This window comes from Lepisma saccharinum, chromosome 18 (genome assembly GCF_977018435.1).
Source record: "Lepisma saccharinum chromosome 18, izLepSacc3.1, whole genome shotgun sequence".
Classification (NCBI taxonomy): Eukaryota; Metazoa; Arthropoda; class Insecta; order Zygentoma; family Lepismatidae; genus Lepisma; species Lepisma saccharinum.
The window spans coordinates 27,840,010-27,858,006 of NC_139246.1; positions in this window are offsets into that span (position 1 = coordinate 27,840,010).

The following is a 17,997-nucleotide window of genomic DNA, read 5'->3' on the forward strand; positions in this document are numbered from 1 at the left end:
AAACTGCTTCTCCTGTAAAGTGCCCGACTCTTTAGCCCATTGGATAAAGAAGTGTCGAAACTCCTCTACGACATGGACCAAACTGAGAACTATGTTAAGTCGAATATGCCGTATATCAATAGCAAAGTTCACGTAAACAGATATAGTGTTCCCAGAATTCAATTTTTTCCCTCCGACGAAACAGCGTGCAGTGCAATGGACGATAGCCCACTATTTATTATTTATATATACTTCCCAATGAGTACAACAGTGTCCCAAGAGACTTCAGTTTTTTCTTCAAAGAATACTATGAAAAAAATCATCCACTAACCATGTGAACAAACCTAAATGTAGTGTACATATAAAGATGGATGCTCCTGTGTACTGTAGTTTATACGTGCATGCACTAATACTAAAATGTAATCGTCATAAGTCTGTATATAAGTTCTTGGATCAATAAAAAAGAATCCAGCTTAAGTGTGGGCGTTTTTCTGCGAGTCCCTTCATTAGTTTCATCATATAATTATATCATCACTCATCCTCATCTTCGCCATTAGCCAAAAGTGACAGAAAAACGAAGGAAAATAAACCCCACCAATCAATCAACCTACCGGTCAGACTAACTTTCACAGGGTGGAACAAATGCCTTTCTGCGTCATTACACAAATACGTCACAAGCTATTTTCATAAGATCAGTCCATAGGTGAAAAGCTAAATGCTTTCCAACGCTTGCCCATTCCTGCTTATGATCGTTTTTCAAATAACTATGAGAACTCTTCATTTCATGGCGTTTAGTTATTGCTTGTTACATTTTTATTAATATAACTTATGTACATATGTCAAATTCTCGATGTGCACAGAGAAAATGGGACACTCACATATGAGCAGAAGCTAACGTGATTAGAGAGAGAGGGTGTCCCCACCGAATGATAAATACAGAGATATAGCGTACTATAAAAGAGGCTTTTCTCAACCTCCTGCGCACCTGAAAAGCTTTTCACAATCATTAATATAGGGTGGGACATAATTCACGATGGGTTGCAACACTGAATAATGACCATGTCCATTGTGAGAATATCTAATTTGTTTGTAGAAAATAGACATACTGAAAATATTTTGCCCATCATTCAGAAGTTACCAAGCCAGCCCTGTTTTTTTTTTTTGTTTTTTTGGTGTTTTACCTGAATAGCTCACTTCATATATCAATTGCACGACCGGCTTCTAGTCTTGGCCGAGCCTGCATTTTTCGCTGACATTTATACACGCTGTTCTGTTGTTAGTTTGCACTTCATGGTTCCATTGACGTGCTTTCACGCATCTCTGAACACCAACTCACATCTCCGGAAGGAAGCAGAGTGGTGTACCCAGATAACAAGACACAGCAGTGCAGCCAACCATTACACTAATAATAATTGTACTCATTACAATATTAAATTCCGTTACCTTCGATAATCTAACTTATAGAATACTATGCGTAAGACAGAGTAGTCATGACTACCAGGACGGAACCCACCTGAAAATATTTCCATCGTCCACCCTTGAGAGAGAGGAGGGGGGAGAGATACATTGTACAGACAATCGGAGGGTAAAGGATAAGCAGAAAGAAATGCCCTTGCAATTCAAAATTAAGGTACAGTGAAAAATTACTAGTTAAACTAGGTGACATGTTAGTGTTAGGCTTAAGACCGGGTCCCCAGTTTCGTCTGTTTTAATACCTGTGTGAGTGTCAAAGGGCAAGGTAAACCTAAGAGTAGACGTATCCAAAGATATCTTCCTCGTCTCCTTTTCCGGTAATATGTGAGTATCCTCAAAGATCTGTTCTAAATACCAGCTTGCCCACAACACCAAAACTGTTTATGTTAGCATCGCTTTAAAGAATGTTGCTTCTTCCTGAGAAAAACATACCGCCATTTTTCATTCATGAAATAATCCGAGTTTCTTTTAATGATAAAAGCAACTAATTCGTAATATAGCAAATAACACAAGTTTCGTAAATTAATATAATTTTGGTGAAGCAATACTTGCGCAAATATACATAATAATACACTATAATTACAATTTAGAGCAGAAATATTTTACGAGCAGCTTCAAAAACAAACTGTTGTAATAAAGATACTACACATACAATTCTAATATATAGATTATTTGATGATACTGTCAACAACCATTGGAAGAAAATAGTGAAAATGGCCACACTGCAAAATAATTCAAGGCGCATAATATTGTATAGGCTTATATAAAAACACTACTTTGATCTGTATTGTGTTTTAAACTCTAAATAAATCATGAAAATAATTCCAAGATTTTGACGGCTCGAAGAATTTATTTAAATGAAATTTGAAAGAGCACTACGACGAAATCTGGCATGTCGAACTGTATGTTGTTGAACTGCGTCGTCACGTCGAATTCCATGTGACTTCCCGACGCTAATTTCTGCACGCACTGGTAACCGTGAAAGTGAATCGGCACCTGCGGACTTTTCAATATCTCGGCTTTGTACTTGAGGGCGTAGTTCGACTCGTATTCCACGATCGGCATTCTCAACTCCATGCTCTGGATGACGCACTTGGCTGCTTCGGGTAATGTGTTGGGCAGCGGCGTGGTACCGTCCGGACCCAAAGTAGCGTATCGCATCAGTGCGTCGTTGTCGTTGGCCGCTCTTCGAAACGTGATCCTCAGTCCTCCCTTCCACATGATCTCCTTGTAGTCCGAGAAGAATCCCGGAAGCAGACGCATGGGAAAGAGCACCGTGTGACTTGTCGTCGATATTTTGGTCCCCGCTTCGAATCCTCCCGCCTGATAGTATGCCGCGTCCGTTTTGGATAATTTCAATGTTCCCACCGCCGTGGACGTGATGCCTGGATAATCGATTCTGTCGATGACGGTACCGTGTTTCCTCACCTCCACCTGCGAGAACAGGTGAGGCACGAAGTTGTCCACGAGTATCAAATTTGCTGCTGCGGGGAACGCATCTCCGCTTTCTTTCTTCACCACGTCGAATTGAATGTAGAGGTCCGCTCTGTGAGGATGAACGAACCCATCCCCTACGTCCACGTCGTATTCGATCTCCCTGTTCGCTTCGTTCAAATTGGCGAACGTGCGACGGTTCGGAGGAAAAGATTGCAATTCGTAACTTTCGATTTGCTCCATTTTTTTTCCACTATGTGTGTTATTTATTATACGTTGATCTCCACGATGGCAGTGGTCGTTGCACCTGCGAAATCCACCACCTCTCCTTTCTCGTTCGTCACCACCAACTCTATGTCGTCTATGCGGTTACGACATACTGGAAAATAGATCGGCGAAGAGGGTGTGTAGATGATCGGTTCCATGAATTCGGAACTTGGTTTGAAAGTGGCTATGATTCCCGTCTACTTGTGACTTCCCAGTAACCCCCCCGTCCGAGGATTTCGTGATCATGCCTTCCGCTATGTTGCAGTGAAAGTTCAGAGTCTCTATGGCCAAGAATGTAGGAATATTGGTTGCTACGTGCTTGATGCCAGCTTCGAGTTTTGTGTCGTTCTCGAAACCTAAAAGTTCTCCCATGCTGCCCAGGTCCACGGTCTCCGTCGCCGATAGGATTTCCACTCTGTGCGTGACCGAATTTTGAGAAAGGTACGTGCCTTTGGGTAACTGAGCTTGCAAGGTAGAAAGATTGTATTGGCCTGGCGTGACGACGATATGTTCGCTTCCGACGCTAATTTTGTTGTTGTGTTGCGTGACGTTAGGTATGAGGTACATGCTGTAGAATGCACGCAGAGCTACGGATTTAGGATAGACGATGTCGTCGTGCAGCGTGAGTTTCAAGATCGAAGATTCGCTCGTGAGATGGAACACTCCCATCCTGGTGATGCTGTTTCAGGTTCCACAATGCTTTCTGGAAATCTTCGATCGTAGGCTTATTTATTTTAGAGAGAAACGTGAGCACGGAGAGACAGAGATGACCGCAGTTCACGTCTCCGAAATCTTGAATGCGTTCGTCGTTGTAGTATATAGAGGTTTTTTTCGTTTTCAGATAATGAACTAAATTTGTAGGTGGAACGCCTCCGAAAGAATCGAAAACGAATGCTTTGTTATTGTCGTTTTTGTGGTAACATATCCAATGCGTGCCTGGATTTTCTTGACTGTCCAAGTTGACTACGCCGCATTCTCTTCTTTTAACGGTTGAAGGTAACGAGTCGGACATGAAAACTCCTCTGAAGTTTTTGATTTGTAAAGGTTGGATCAGAGATTCAATGTCTCGGTTGGTGAGTGCTGTTGTTTCTTTTTTTTAAACTTTTTCATCACACCCTTCCCCCCTTTCTTCTCCATGGCCAGGTTGTGACGTCTCTGTTCTTCCAATTCCGCCTTGTTCTTCTTCGAGTCGATGACGGTTTTCGCGATGGCGGCGCTTCCGCCGGCCAAACTTCCAACGGCCCCCAATGCTGCCAGGATGGCCGGGATGCTGAATATGAACCCTCCGATCTTTTGCTGTTTCCGCGAACGCTGCAAGCGTCTCAATTGAGGTGTGCTGAGAAGTAATTTCATTCCGTGTCCTTTCGTCTAGCAAGAACGTTTCTTCTCGCGTTGTTTCTTGGTGAGTAACCCATCGAGGGCACCTAGATTTTTAAGATTCGAATATGGTATCTGGTACACGACACCCTTGGGCTTCATGTTGATGCTCTATATATTTTTTTTCACGGTATGTTATTTATATATATGTTATGCGATTTTTTTGTTTCCCTCTCTCGTGTAGTTTTTTTTACAGTATGTTATTTATATATAAATGTTCTGAGATTTTTTTTGTTTCGTGTAATTTTTTTTCAAGGTATGTTATTTTATATATATACTCCACGCAGTACCGTTACACAAATTCTATTACGTGCTTCGTTTTCTTACCAAGAAGTTCCTTTGTCCCCTTGTACACGATTCGAGTTTTGTTCTCGATTAAAATAGATAGCTTCTCGTCGGATAACATGTTAGCGTATCGATGTGGTAAAAATAGACTGTATTGTCCGTCGAGCAACAGACGCACCTTGGGACCATACTGGGTAGAAACGATTGAACCGGAAGTTATCGTGTAAGGTTTGTCGACTTCCAATTCCTGAATTTTTACATACTCGACTGACAAATTTAGCATTTGTTTTAAAGCTTGGAGATCAGTCATTTTTTTTCAGTCATATCGAAGGAGAAAAATTTTCAGAGTGTTAGAGAAATTTAATTTTTTTTTCACGATGTGTGTTATTTATATATACTTTTTTTTCACGAGATTTTTTTTGTATCGAAGATTTTTTTGTCTGTGTTAGAGAAAGAAAGTCCGTGCTTCGGAAAACGCGATGATGTGCGTGATGATTTCTTCCGTCTCCTGCTTGGACTTACGCCAATCATCCGTGTATCGTCTTCTTCCCTGCCTCGCCTCGTGCAATTCATCCAACCTATCGTTTAATTTTTCCCCTGCGGCCGAAAGAAGAGTGTCGAGATCACCGCACCTCATGCCACCGATCTCCCGAAGACGGTCCTTGACAGCCATTTCACAAGGGATGCGAAAATCCGGCGTCGATCTCGCTATGATTAAAAGTTTATTAACATCTCCGTTTACTGCGTGCTTGAATATTTTTTTAAGCAGTTCGTGCGGCAAATCAGTTATACGAGCCATGTTGTTTTTTTTACTGTATGTTATTTATTTATACACCCCACCCAAATTTTTGTTTCGTGTTCATGGCGATGGTGGTGCCCAGTGCTGCAACTCTTTCTCCCAGCGATGCGTCTCTGCTGACGAATCTTTCGAAAGCTGCGTGCTCTAACTTTCTGTCTGCTTCGTGACGTGCATCCAGATCCGTCTGCGTGGTGTTGTAAGCGATGTCGTGATCTTTGCATGCGGCGTCCAACGGATTCACACCCTTGTCTCCTCTCTCCAATCTTTTCTCGAGTTTGGTACCCGGTCCGCAGTACTGGTAGCCAGGTAAATGCATCTCGAAAGGTAACTTGTTGATGATGTCGTTCAGGAGTCCCTTTCCTTCGGCCACGTTCCAGAATCTCGGAGGCAGCGTGTTGATAATTTTGATCAGGTAACCTATGCCCTTGTCGTCGTTCACGATGAAGTTGGAAAGTTTCGTGCTGATCATGTCCACGATGCCAACCTTCTCGTTGTAGAAATTACGATTGCCTGCATTCTCCTCTCCTGCAATAACCAACAACCTGTCTATGAGCTTGCGCACGTCGTCCACTCAAACGAATTCTTTGGGTAACGTGTTGTAGCGTTTGACGCCGCTGCCTGTTTTGACCTGGTTCCATATCGGTTTGATGAGGTTCCTGTACTTCTCACCGCTGCTCGATTTCACCCGATTCTGCGTAGCGTCGTTGTTTTGGTACAAGGCATCCGTCATGATCAAAATTTCCTTGTAACCTTGGTAATCTTCGTCGGTGTAATCTTTCGGCTGCTTTTTGGCAACGAGTTCCCACAGTCCCACCGTACCCGGATACCTGGTCCAACTATCCTTATCGCCTAAATTGACTTTAATGTCGTTGCCTTCGAAGGTGACTTTCGATTTCCCAATCTTCCAAACCACACCGCCGCCTTCGTTGCTCTCCATGCTCGGATACAATCCGAACACTTCATCCTTGTCGAATTTCCCCGTGCTCAGGTAGTCTCGTGCCAAAGGTCCCAATTCGATCTTATCCAAAGACGACGACGACGTGCTACCTATGGCTCGACGTCGTGCCGGTACGTCCTTCAGTTCGAACGGCGTCGAAGGAATGCTCGAAATGGGCGTGGGTACGGTGTAACTTTTAGCTGCGAGTGGTACGAGTTCGTTGATCAAATTTTTATTTTGTTCCGTGACACTTTTAATTTCTTTACCTAGACCGCTGATGGCATCGATGACAGGTTGATCTTGACATTTCTTCTCTTCGTAGGATCCGCGATTCTCGGATTTCCAACCTTTGAAGCGCTTCACGAGGTATTCCCGCAACTTGAGATTTTCGTCTTCTTGAAATTGACGTTTTGACATTTTGCTATATACGTTGAAACGTTTTTGAAACGTCGAATTCTCAGCCTATACGTTCGGTTCTCGTAGTTTTTGCCGTCACCCGCTTGAAACTATCCACTTTTTCTAACACTCACTTTTTGTTGTAATGGTTATTTTATATATGCTTGTCAGACGTTTGAAAAAAAAAGAACGTTTTTTTTTCAAATTTTATTTTTTAGATTCTCACGACCTTTGATTTTTTTTGGGGGGGGATTTTTTTCTTCTTCTTGATGCAAATCTGAAATTGTCCTCTTGTTAGCCTTTGAGACGTCTAGATAAACGTTTATTTTATTCCTATATTTTCCATGGTTTGCTTTTCGAGTCATGTCGATGGTCACGAATCCGAAATCGTCACTGTTCCAACAGTGGGAGCAGACTTTAGAAAATAGATTGTAATTTATGTCGACCCCTACGTAATCATCGTTTGCGTGTTTTAAATTGGTGTGGTCTTGTCGAAACAAGCAAATGAAATTAGCGTTGTCGCGTAGCAGTTGTTTCGGAACCTTGGAAAAAGTTTGTGCAAGGTAGAAACAATCCAATCCTTTGTGACGACCTCGAGTGAAAAAATTACGAATCTCGTTTTGATTTTCCAAGATCATGTCGTCGAACACCACAACGGAATTCTCGAGACAATCGTCCAGTGGAATGATTTCAGATGCGAAAGTTGCAATGCCCAGTCCCTCGTACAGTTTCATAAGTTGCTGGTATTTCGCTTGTTCGAGACTTTTCGAAAATACGTAGAGGTGTCTGTTTTCCCAGTCTAACCAATTGGGTGAGAGGATAAAATTATCAATGAGCAGTGTCGTCTTTCCGCACCCCGAAGGTCCTACGATCAGACATCGTATGCTGTCGGGAGCAATTCGCCGTTCCTTTTCTTCGCTCGATTTTCCGAATCAGGTAGACGTTTCACGACATTCCACGCACTCATAGAATCACTTCGTTTGCATCGATCCAACTCGTGTCCGGAAGTCCCAGCCATTTCACCAAAAGTTTGTCACCTCTCTTACGCAAAACTTTTTCGATAAGGTACGTGTCGGGGTATTTAGTTTTAGAGAGTTCCTCCTCGTAGAAGCGCCCCAATAAAATTTCACCGCCACTGTCCTTTATTATATACGTGTGACGGTTCCCGGGTAGAACTCGAACCACGGTAAAAAGTTCCGTGCTCCAGTTTCGTGTGAAACCCCTGTCGAACGTTCGCTTCAATTTACTGACCCTCACCTGGTCTCCAATTTTGTATTTAGGTTTTTTTGTCGTGGGCGTGTACTTTGGACAGTAAACACTAGAAATTAAACGTTGCTCGTCGGACTTGGTAACGTCAGCTGGCTTCATGCCTATCGTTCCGTGCACCGTGTGATTATAGTCGTTAACGAGTTCCGGAAGAATGGTGACCCACTTGTAGTTTCCCTGAAGCGTGAAGCGTGACCACATGCGCGATTTCAGAGTGCGATTGAATCTTTCCACGATGCTGGCCTTGACGTCACTGAAGGTCGAGTAATGTCGAACGTCGTGTTTCCGAATAAACTTTTGGAATACGGCATTGTAGAATTCCTTCCCCTTGTCCGTGTGCAGAAACCGAGGTCGTCTGCCGCCGCTTTCGCGAAAAATTGTCTTGAATGCTTCCGTGACGCACGTTCCTGTTTTCGCCTTCAAAGGTAGAGCCCATGCGAATTTCGAAAATGTGTCTATGACGGTGAGGAGGTACTTGTTGCCCTTGTTCAATTTATGCACGTTTTTTAACTTACCGCTACTCATCTCGACGAGGTCGCTTTCCCAGAGGTCATCGATTCCCTTGGTCACCACCGCCAAACGTTCGTAGTTGCGGCGTGCAGGTTTATGCAATTCTTGGACAATGGCTTGCCTAGACATTTTTTTTTAGAGATTACGTTTGAAGAGAAGCACCAGCGTGATGGGATTCAAAGAGGGTGGCACCTCGCTCGTGTTTTGAACGATCAGCTTATCGCCGGGACTCACGTCGAAAACGGTAAGATCTTCGTCTTCGTGTATTTCATATACGTTGCGCGTTTCGTTCCAACGTGCCAGAGGAATGTTTCCTGCTTTCTGGGCACCACGATTCGATATTAAGGTCATGGTGGGAACGCTAGCTTTTCTGCCGTGAGACCAGTACGAAAATTCGTTTATCTGAATCGTGCCATCGAGGAGAAACTTGTAGTACGGATGATAAGGATGCAACATGTAGAGTTTGTTACCTTCGACGAACGTGGAGATTCTCTGTTGATTGGGTACGCTGTTGATTTCGATGGCTTGCAGAGAATGCAGCTTAGCGAATTTAGTGTCAACGCTAACGAGGTTGCTGTGAAGCTGTCCCAGTGTATTTTGTACGGGCAACAAATATTCGACTATGGTATCCGTTACGGTAGAAAATGACGGTTTGATTTTCACTTCCACGTTCAACTGCTTGTAGTTTTCGTTGAGTTCTTGTAACTTGGCACCGAAAGAGGCCAGCGTCGATTCCTGCGTGGATTCCAGCACTCCAACTTGATCTCTGATGTTGACGACAATGTTCTGAAGGTTCTCGACTTGATTCAATTTCGAGCTCTTCTCGGTAAGATCGTTCACGATGCTTCGCATCTCGGTAAACTGCGTGTGAAGGTCGGCGACGCTCTGCGAAGTGGGCAGCGTCGACACCAGCGAAGCAAGTTCGTCTCGAATCTGTTCCACGTTCACCGTTTCCGTTTCCAGTCGTTTCAGCATACGTGATATGTTCCTTTTCAAAGCGTGCAATTCTTTGGAGGTGGGGAGATTGGCCACCCTACTCTCGAGATCGCTCAACGAACTTTTGATGTCGCTCGAATCGGATAATGCCGTCACCGTCGTTTTCAATTTTTCCAAATCTTCGCTCGAAGGCACGCTCGTCCGTAACGATTCCAAGTCACCCTGTATGTTGTCCAGTACGTGATAAAAATGAGCAAGATTGGATTCCACGTTCAAATTTTCTAAATATTCCATCTTCTGCTGAACCGTGCTTAACGTGTCTTGAATGCTCGTGAACGCACTCGCTTCAGCGTGAATATTTTTAATTTCTTCGTTGATCAACTCCAGAGACGCCTGAAGCGTAGCGATGGTGGTTTGAATGTGTTCGAAATCTTGATAAGCCTCCAATTGAATTTTTATGTTCGCGACGCTTTTACCGATGACCTGCAGTTCGTCTGACGATGGTAGGTTCGTCATGGTAACTTCCAAAGTCTGCAACTTGGATTTAATTTCTTCCAAGGTGCTGGTGAATTCTTCTTGTAATTTGGAAACGACGACATGCAAGCGTTCTACATCGATATCCTTCACGACGGTTTGAAGTTCAGAGAAATTCTTTTCGATTGCGGAAGTTCGTTCTTCGATTTCGAGTTTCAATTTTTCCAAATCTTCATTTTTCGATTGAAATTGCTGTAATTTGGCCAAATCATTTTGAAGCGAATCAACGCTCAACTGTATATTTTGAACGTTGTCGTAAGAAGGTACGTCGACATAATTTTTTATGAGCGTTTTCAGTTCGGAATCGATTTTCAGAATGGGGTCGAGACATTGCGTTTGGAGCGTAGCGATTTCCGACTCTAAACTTTTGTTTAAGGTCTCCTGCAAAGCGATCAAATCGCTCCTCAACTTTTTAATTCGGACATCCAACATGAGAATCTCTTCTGCGTGGTCTACACGCTTCGTGTGGCCGAAAATGTCGTTAGGCATTTTTGGTTAACGGTTATTTATAATAGGATAGACGATTCGTAATTCTACGAAGAGAGGAACGAGTTTGTCGTAATCTCCTAGGAGTTCCACGTAAAGACAATCTCCTGCAGAAACATCGTACGCCATGTTAGAAACCACCTTGTCGTGCTTCATTCGAAAAATGTTCTTGCCGGTAGAAATTTTAATATTTTGCCCTTCGTTCTCCGGATTCACGGTGATTTGAAGTTTCCCACCGATCGGAATTTCGTAGAAATGTAAATTGTTATTAAAGAGGTAAAACATCTTGCCCACATCGTCATTCAGTTTCGTCCAGATACTGTTGAGGTGTACTATCAAAAGACCATTGAGTTTAGATAACACGGAAGGTAAGAGGTTATTGGAATTTGGTTGTGCAGTGTCCATGATGCTTTGTTTACGGAAACCAAAAAGATTCATTGTCCCTGTTATTTAAATTAAATTTCTACATGCTGTGTCTTTTGTCATTCTTCAAAAACAGACGGAGGAAAAGAGGGGCCCTCGGGCGATGAAATTCAAAAGACTCTCGAACATGTAATTATCTCATTAAATCACGATGAAGGAGATAAAGTAAGAGTTGAATTTAATGAGCCTCGTTTAGAGCGGGCTTAACGACATAATTACATGTTCGAGAGTCTTTTGAATTTCATCGCCCGAGGGCCCCTCTTTTCCTCCGTCTGTTTTTAAAGAATGGCAAAAGACACAGCGGACTTCATGGCTATGGGGTTACAGTTAACACACGTCACATTTATCGCTTCCATTGCAGTGGCCCCACTCTCTCGTGTGGATTTGACAATCGAGAACACGTAACTTGTTGTCTCTGGCATCCAATGCGACCTTGGTTACGTGCGTCGTGTACAGTTCGTGTAATTTATTCGCAATGCGATGATCTGTGCTGAGTTTTCTTTTACCTTGAAACAGGCATTCTTTGTAGTCTTGCATGCTAAATTTGCTGGTACTTATTTTTCCTACCCCTTTCGCTTTCTTGATCTCTTTTTCTTCTGCAATCTTGACGCAGTACATTTTGGCACGAAGCCCCGCAAATTCGCTGATGTAATTACCAGCCGCTTCATCTTTGAACTTTCCTATGGTCATTTTATTTTCCGTCGAATGCAAGTGATGGCCTGATGGTAAGTTGCTAAAATCAAAAAGATGCTTCATCTTAGTCAGATCATGTTCGAGGCTGGGTGTTTGGATTAGAAAAATGAAGCTATCCGTGTCAATGTAACATATTTGGATGTTATCTCCATAAAAAGGTTGAAACTGATCGTAGTACGATTGGTACATGTGCAATTTTGATAGTTCAAGGACGGTGGCACCTATGGCAATCGGCTTGTTGAGCATCACCTGCTTCTTGTTCTTCTCGACGAATACCAGATTCTCGTCGAAAATGGTGAAGTTTTTGAAGTAGGGTGACGCGACGATCTTTTCGAATTTCTTTTCATCCGTGACCAATGTTGCGTCGATGTAATTACGCACGTTCTCCATCGTCTTGCCGTAGATGGCGTTGTTGAACAGTTTGTACAGATCCTTGTCTGCAGGGGATGTCGATTGCGCTCTGCGTCGTGTGTTCTCGGCTATGTAGGGTTCCAGCCACCTGCTCTGTCGGAACTTCAATCCTCTATGTACTTTCTTCAACTGCAAGCCGTGACTCACGTAGAATTGGAGGAGTCGGTAGTGCAAAACGTAATTTTGCTTGTTCTCCATGCTTAGTATTAGTTTTGGCTCCGATGATCCTCCAGGTGGCTTCTCTTTGGTGGGGGCCAGGGCCAATCCGTGATGTTTCTCGTGAAGCATTTCGGGGTAATCGAGATCCACTTCCAAGAAACAGCCCCATTCGTTATCTTCGCTCCAGTTGAGAAAAAAATCCTCGCAGGAGAGTTCCTCTTCGGTCATCCACGCGTAGTCGCTGATGGGAAGACACTGGGACATGGAGTGGCCATACAGGTTGTTGACATCCCAGTAGACGATGTAGGTGTTGGGCTTCGATGCATCGTAACCAGACGTATCAGGATTGTTTGCCTGAGCATGGCGTCGAGGACATTGGACGATGCCACCGCGTATCGCACTCTCCATGAAGGCATACTGTTCCTTCTCTGCGATGAGCCCCAGTTCCACGTTAGTGTATTTCATCATCGATTCCCAAGTCAATCCCGGCGTCGTGAAGAAATACGCAGGATCCCACTTGTAGATCGAGATGCATCTCTTGCGAAACGATTCGAAAATGTCCATGAGAAGTGTCACGTCCAATTTCAGATAGAGATCGTGATAATCACGAAAAGTTTGGCAATTGAAGGCCGTCCACACATTACGAGCGTGTTCGTAGTCCTCTTCGGAACAGACGTCCTCCGTGAGATGAGAATAAAATGCCTCCCGGGGTGGAAGTTCCGTCTCGTCAAATTTATCGAAATCATTGACGTACTCGTAGGGGTAGACGCCCTTGCGACGCAACAGATTCAAATTTTCATCTCTCCCCGAAAAACATTTTTGCTTGGTGGCCACAAGATCTTCGTCGCCAAGTTGAGCTGCAAGGGTGGCCAGGCTGGAGGACAGGAAATTGTAAGAGTCCAGGATTCTAACTTCCACACTTCCTCCTTCTTCGAGAGGGATCCACACTCTCACCGCAATATACTTCTCGCTCGTTCTCGGGATGATGCTGATTCGAGAAGTTATGTTGTAGAGCTCTTTGACGAACAGATGCGTATCGTACTTCTCTTGTAGTGCAGAAACACGGCAAAGAAATGCGACTCCTTAATCTTAAGATTGCAGGAATTACAGATGGTGCTCAGGAATAATCCATTCTGATGGTCATGGTGTACGACCTTGTGATTTTCGGGGGTGAAAGCCTGGTTACACTCCGCGCATCTTGTCGCCGTGTCATGTCTCCGTTGTTGTTCCGTCGTGAGAGCAGATGGAGAAACGTAAGAACCTTTCAGGCTGGGTGCAAGTTCTCTCGCGCATTCCGCTATCTTCTTAACAAAATGTTTTGCCGCATCAGGTCCGCAATACAAGATGATATCATTTAATTTGTCTCCGTAGATGGAGAAACTGCAAGGCTCGTGGTGAAAAATTTGGATCGTGCTTGAGGTAGAGGGATCAGGGTTGCAAGACGTCATGGGAACTTGGAAGCTTTCAAAGTCGGCATAAAGGACAGCGGGATGGTGGAGAAGAGCCTGGTGTTTCTGAAATTTCATCTTGGTTCCGGGTTCCGGCATGACATCTTCGGGTTCTGCATTCATGGAGCCAAAACATTTGTGCTGTTCTTTCGTCTTCTTTCCCACGCGAAAAATTCTCAAGCACCGATCGCAAATTTCGATCTTATTGCAATGCTTGCTGATCTGTCTTCCTACTAATCGTGAGAAATTCCGTATCAAACTGTAACGGCCATCTACAAGCAAGAGTCGAATTACATAATTCTGGCTTCTCGCAGGTCTTAACACACGAATATTGCCGGAATCGTCAACCCCAAACACAGAAATATCGATATCTTCTCCTTTTTCCTCTCTATAGTTTTTTTCAAATTGATTGATCTTATTCAGGGGCACAGGATAGGAAATTCCTCTCATCATATTCTCGTATCTCCCCTCATATCCTCTGTAATTGGACAGACGTTGGGGGTTAACATTATTAGCTGGGTGTAATGCGGCGATGACAGACCATAGGAAACTCTTCGCATCATTACTTTCTATGTTCAACACGGCTTTTTTTTTTTTAATGTCTCGTGCAACATTTTGCTTTTTTTTGTTTGTTTCTTTTTGAGCGCTGCGTAAGGGTTTTAAATTGCAGACTCGAAGCTCTAACATGTGGCTGCGACCGCAAAGACTCCATCCACTTCCGCGACCTTCAAACGCTTCTTGTTTTTCTCCCAAGTGCTCGAATAGCCGTGTCACAATTTCCTCCAGATCCTCGTGATTGCCTTCGTGTAAGCCTTCACACCCTACGTAAAAGCTGAAAGTGCTTGACTCGGACGAGACAACTTTCTCATACAGCAGGGTCAATACGAGATGAATTTTAATTGCAACATTAACGATGCAATCACGTAATTGATCGACTACCAGAGATTTCACATTGTCGAGGAAGATGCTCGAGTCACATTTTTCGTCACTTCCAGATTTATACGTCATGATGCGTGCACTTTTATTCAAACCACCGCATTCATGCCCATCAGTGCGAGAACGACATCATGTTCCGGTAGACGACATTTTTTCAAATGCCTAGCAATATTAGGTTTCGAAATTAATTTTCCACAGTTGCGACATGCCACTTTCCCGCAAAGACCGGAGGGACCTGGTTGCGATTCCATTTTTTCTCTGTTATTTATATATATATACAGAGAAATTTTTTTGGGGGGGTTGTGGTGGTGGTGGTAGGGGGGAAAGCGCACTGAAACAGAAGGAAAAAAAGTTGAAAAATGCTAGACATTTTTTTCCTTCCACATATATATATATATTAGACGCGAACAGTATATGTGTGTGTGTGTGTGTGTGTGTGTGTGTGTGTGTGTGTGTGCACTGTTGTAGGAGGTAAAAAATATGCGACATGTAAGTGTGTGTGTGTCAATTTTTTATGACTCCTCTGAATATGTGTGTGTCAGACGCAAAACAAAATATAAATATATCATGAAAAAAAATAAAAACTTACCTTTCAAGAGAGATAGAGAGACTTCAAAATAAAAACTTCTAGCTCACTAAAAAACTTCCACGATGATATGTATGTATATACTGCCAGACAAACAAATTAAAAAATACTGAACTGCCACGATTGACGTTCACCTTTCAAGAGAGATAGAGAGACTTCAAAAAATAAAACTTGTAGCTCACTAAAAAAACTTCCACTATGATATGTATGTATACTATCAGACAAACAAAATTAAAGAATACTGAACTGCCACGATTGACGTTCACTATGATAATGATGTACAAAAGAAGAAACTGGTACGTTATATAGGAACCCCCACCCCACGCGAACCCCACACCCTTTGGTGAAAACACAATGAGCGCTATAGTCAATGTCCTAGCAAATAAAACCCCCCGTTGACCGATTCACTCATGCATGTGGTACAAACGAACAATGCTATACTTTTTTTTTTCAACAAAAGACTTTTCGATGCACACAATATCCTGTGGGGGACAAATAGCAAATGAAAGGGCGTTGACAGTTCCACCCATGCATTGTTGTCGATCATTTCCTCGGCCTCTATATTCCACGCCCGCCCGTCAGGGTGTGTGGTGTGTGAAGCGTGCGACCCCCCCCCCCCAAAGCTCTGCGAGAACCAGCACAAAACTCAACCATACCTGAAACAAAAAACGGTGGACGCTTTGTTTCGTGCTTGTGATTCCATAAAAATAATACGCGAAAAGGTTGAAAAATTCCACGTGCAACAATACAGCTTTGTTGTTGGTCGAGCATAATGTGGATAGATAAATTTTCAAAGCGGAAGATGTTGCTGTGCTCGCTTCCGCCGCATCCGCTTCTAATTCGATTGTTATCGGGGGATGTGGTGGATTCTTCATTCATGTCCGTGGGAAAGCTGGAAAAAAATAGACCCGCTTAGGGTGAAAGCGGATGCGAGCTGAATGGGTTCGGGGGAGAGTTGTTTCCGTTGTGGTTGCTGGGGGGGTTGCCGAGGGTGGAGTCGTCCACTGAGGAAGTGGGCATGGATTGCGATGAGGATGAAACAATTATTTCTTGCGCCCTCGAAAAAAAAACCAGTCGAGCACACACACCTGCAGGAAACACAAAAAAAGCTTTGCGAGCGAAATTTGCAAAATCGTTCCAATATGCAGGTACCGGGAGCAGAAAAAGCAAGTGTGAGGTTTTCGAAGCCACGACGAATGTTGGATTTCCGTACCACCACCACCCCCCCACCTGCACATGTCGCCGCCTCCAAAATTGCATCGTTGTACGAGGTTAGTTTGGGAAACGCTTGCAATATAATATTTTGCACGTTGCGCGAAAACAACAATTCCATCTCTGATGAAATAATTGTTTCTTGCCGTGCAAGCTCCGGAATGGTTGCTAACATTTGGGTTGAAGATCTCATCGAATCGAAAATAGATTTCAATTTTTTTCCGCACCACTCGCGAACGACATTCGATAATTTCGAACCTGCGCAAATGTTTTTGGATCGGTTTGAGAAAGCGTTTGGTTCGTGATAAAAATATTACATTGAGCGACGAAACACAATTTCTCCACGGGAACCTGAAAAAATTCAGTTCTACCGAGCGTAGCTATCCACGCGAACATCAGAAATTGCGTGAATGCTTTGGGGGCGGCTTCGCATAGGATTATCGATTTATGTTTCATGGAATAATCTACGTAAAAGATTCCAGCATCGAGAACGAACAACGTTGATTTAATTTTTGGCAGCATTCGCAATACAAATCTAAACTCGTGACGATTTCGCCGCCACCACGCACCCTGGCGAGGTTATAGAGGCCAGGGATCCTAAAAAAACAACAATTATTATTTGTTTGTTTGCGTCACAATACGGAAATAATGAGAGGCACGCGCGCGCGCGTGTGTGGCACATCGTGTTCCCGAGAGGTTTACAAAGGTCACGATATATATAAACATTTGGTCCCCGGGACTTGGAAAATTACGATAAGGTGCATTCATCCTTCAAAGGATGAGAGGATGAGAGAGTGAATTTCACTCATCACTGCTTTTCTGCGCCGTGAAACATCGTCAGCGCAATAAATGAGGCGCGGAACGTGGAGAGAAAGTGAGTTTTTGAGCTTTTGGCGGTCGTTTGGTCAAGAAATCAGAGTTGTTGTAGAACATACATTTGTGACACTACTAGTATGCATGCATGGAAATACTGAAGTTTCATTTGCTGAAGAAATTATTTTCATTTAGGCTTCGAAGTGGCAAAAAATCACTGCTCTTAACTGGTGCAAGTATGAGGAGAAGGTGTCAAGATGACAATAAGGGGTTTTCGAGTTCACTTTATCAGTGTTTGAACCTTGAGCTCGTTTTGTAAATAAAGGATGGTAGCTTACGTAAATTTCAGCTGTAGACAGCTGTAGACAGGACTTACAATTTTCATTTTACTCTACCTCGTGATGTAACATTCATTTTCACGTCTCGGAACACGAACGCAGAACAATTGACACGCACTGATTGGAAATTAATTTAAAGGATTTGATATTTTTATGTGGAAAGAATAATAACTTTTTTTCTAATCGTATAATTGGAATAACAAGTATCGTCATTGTGTACATGAATTGTAATAATAAAATAATTAAGGATTTGATAATTTAAAGTGCTTCATTGAATAACTCGTGGGGTTATAGTAAAA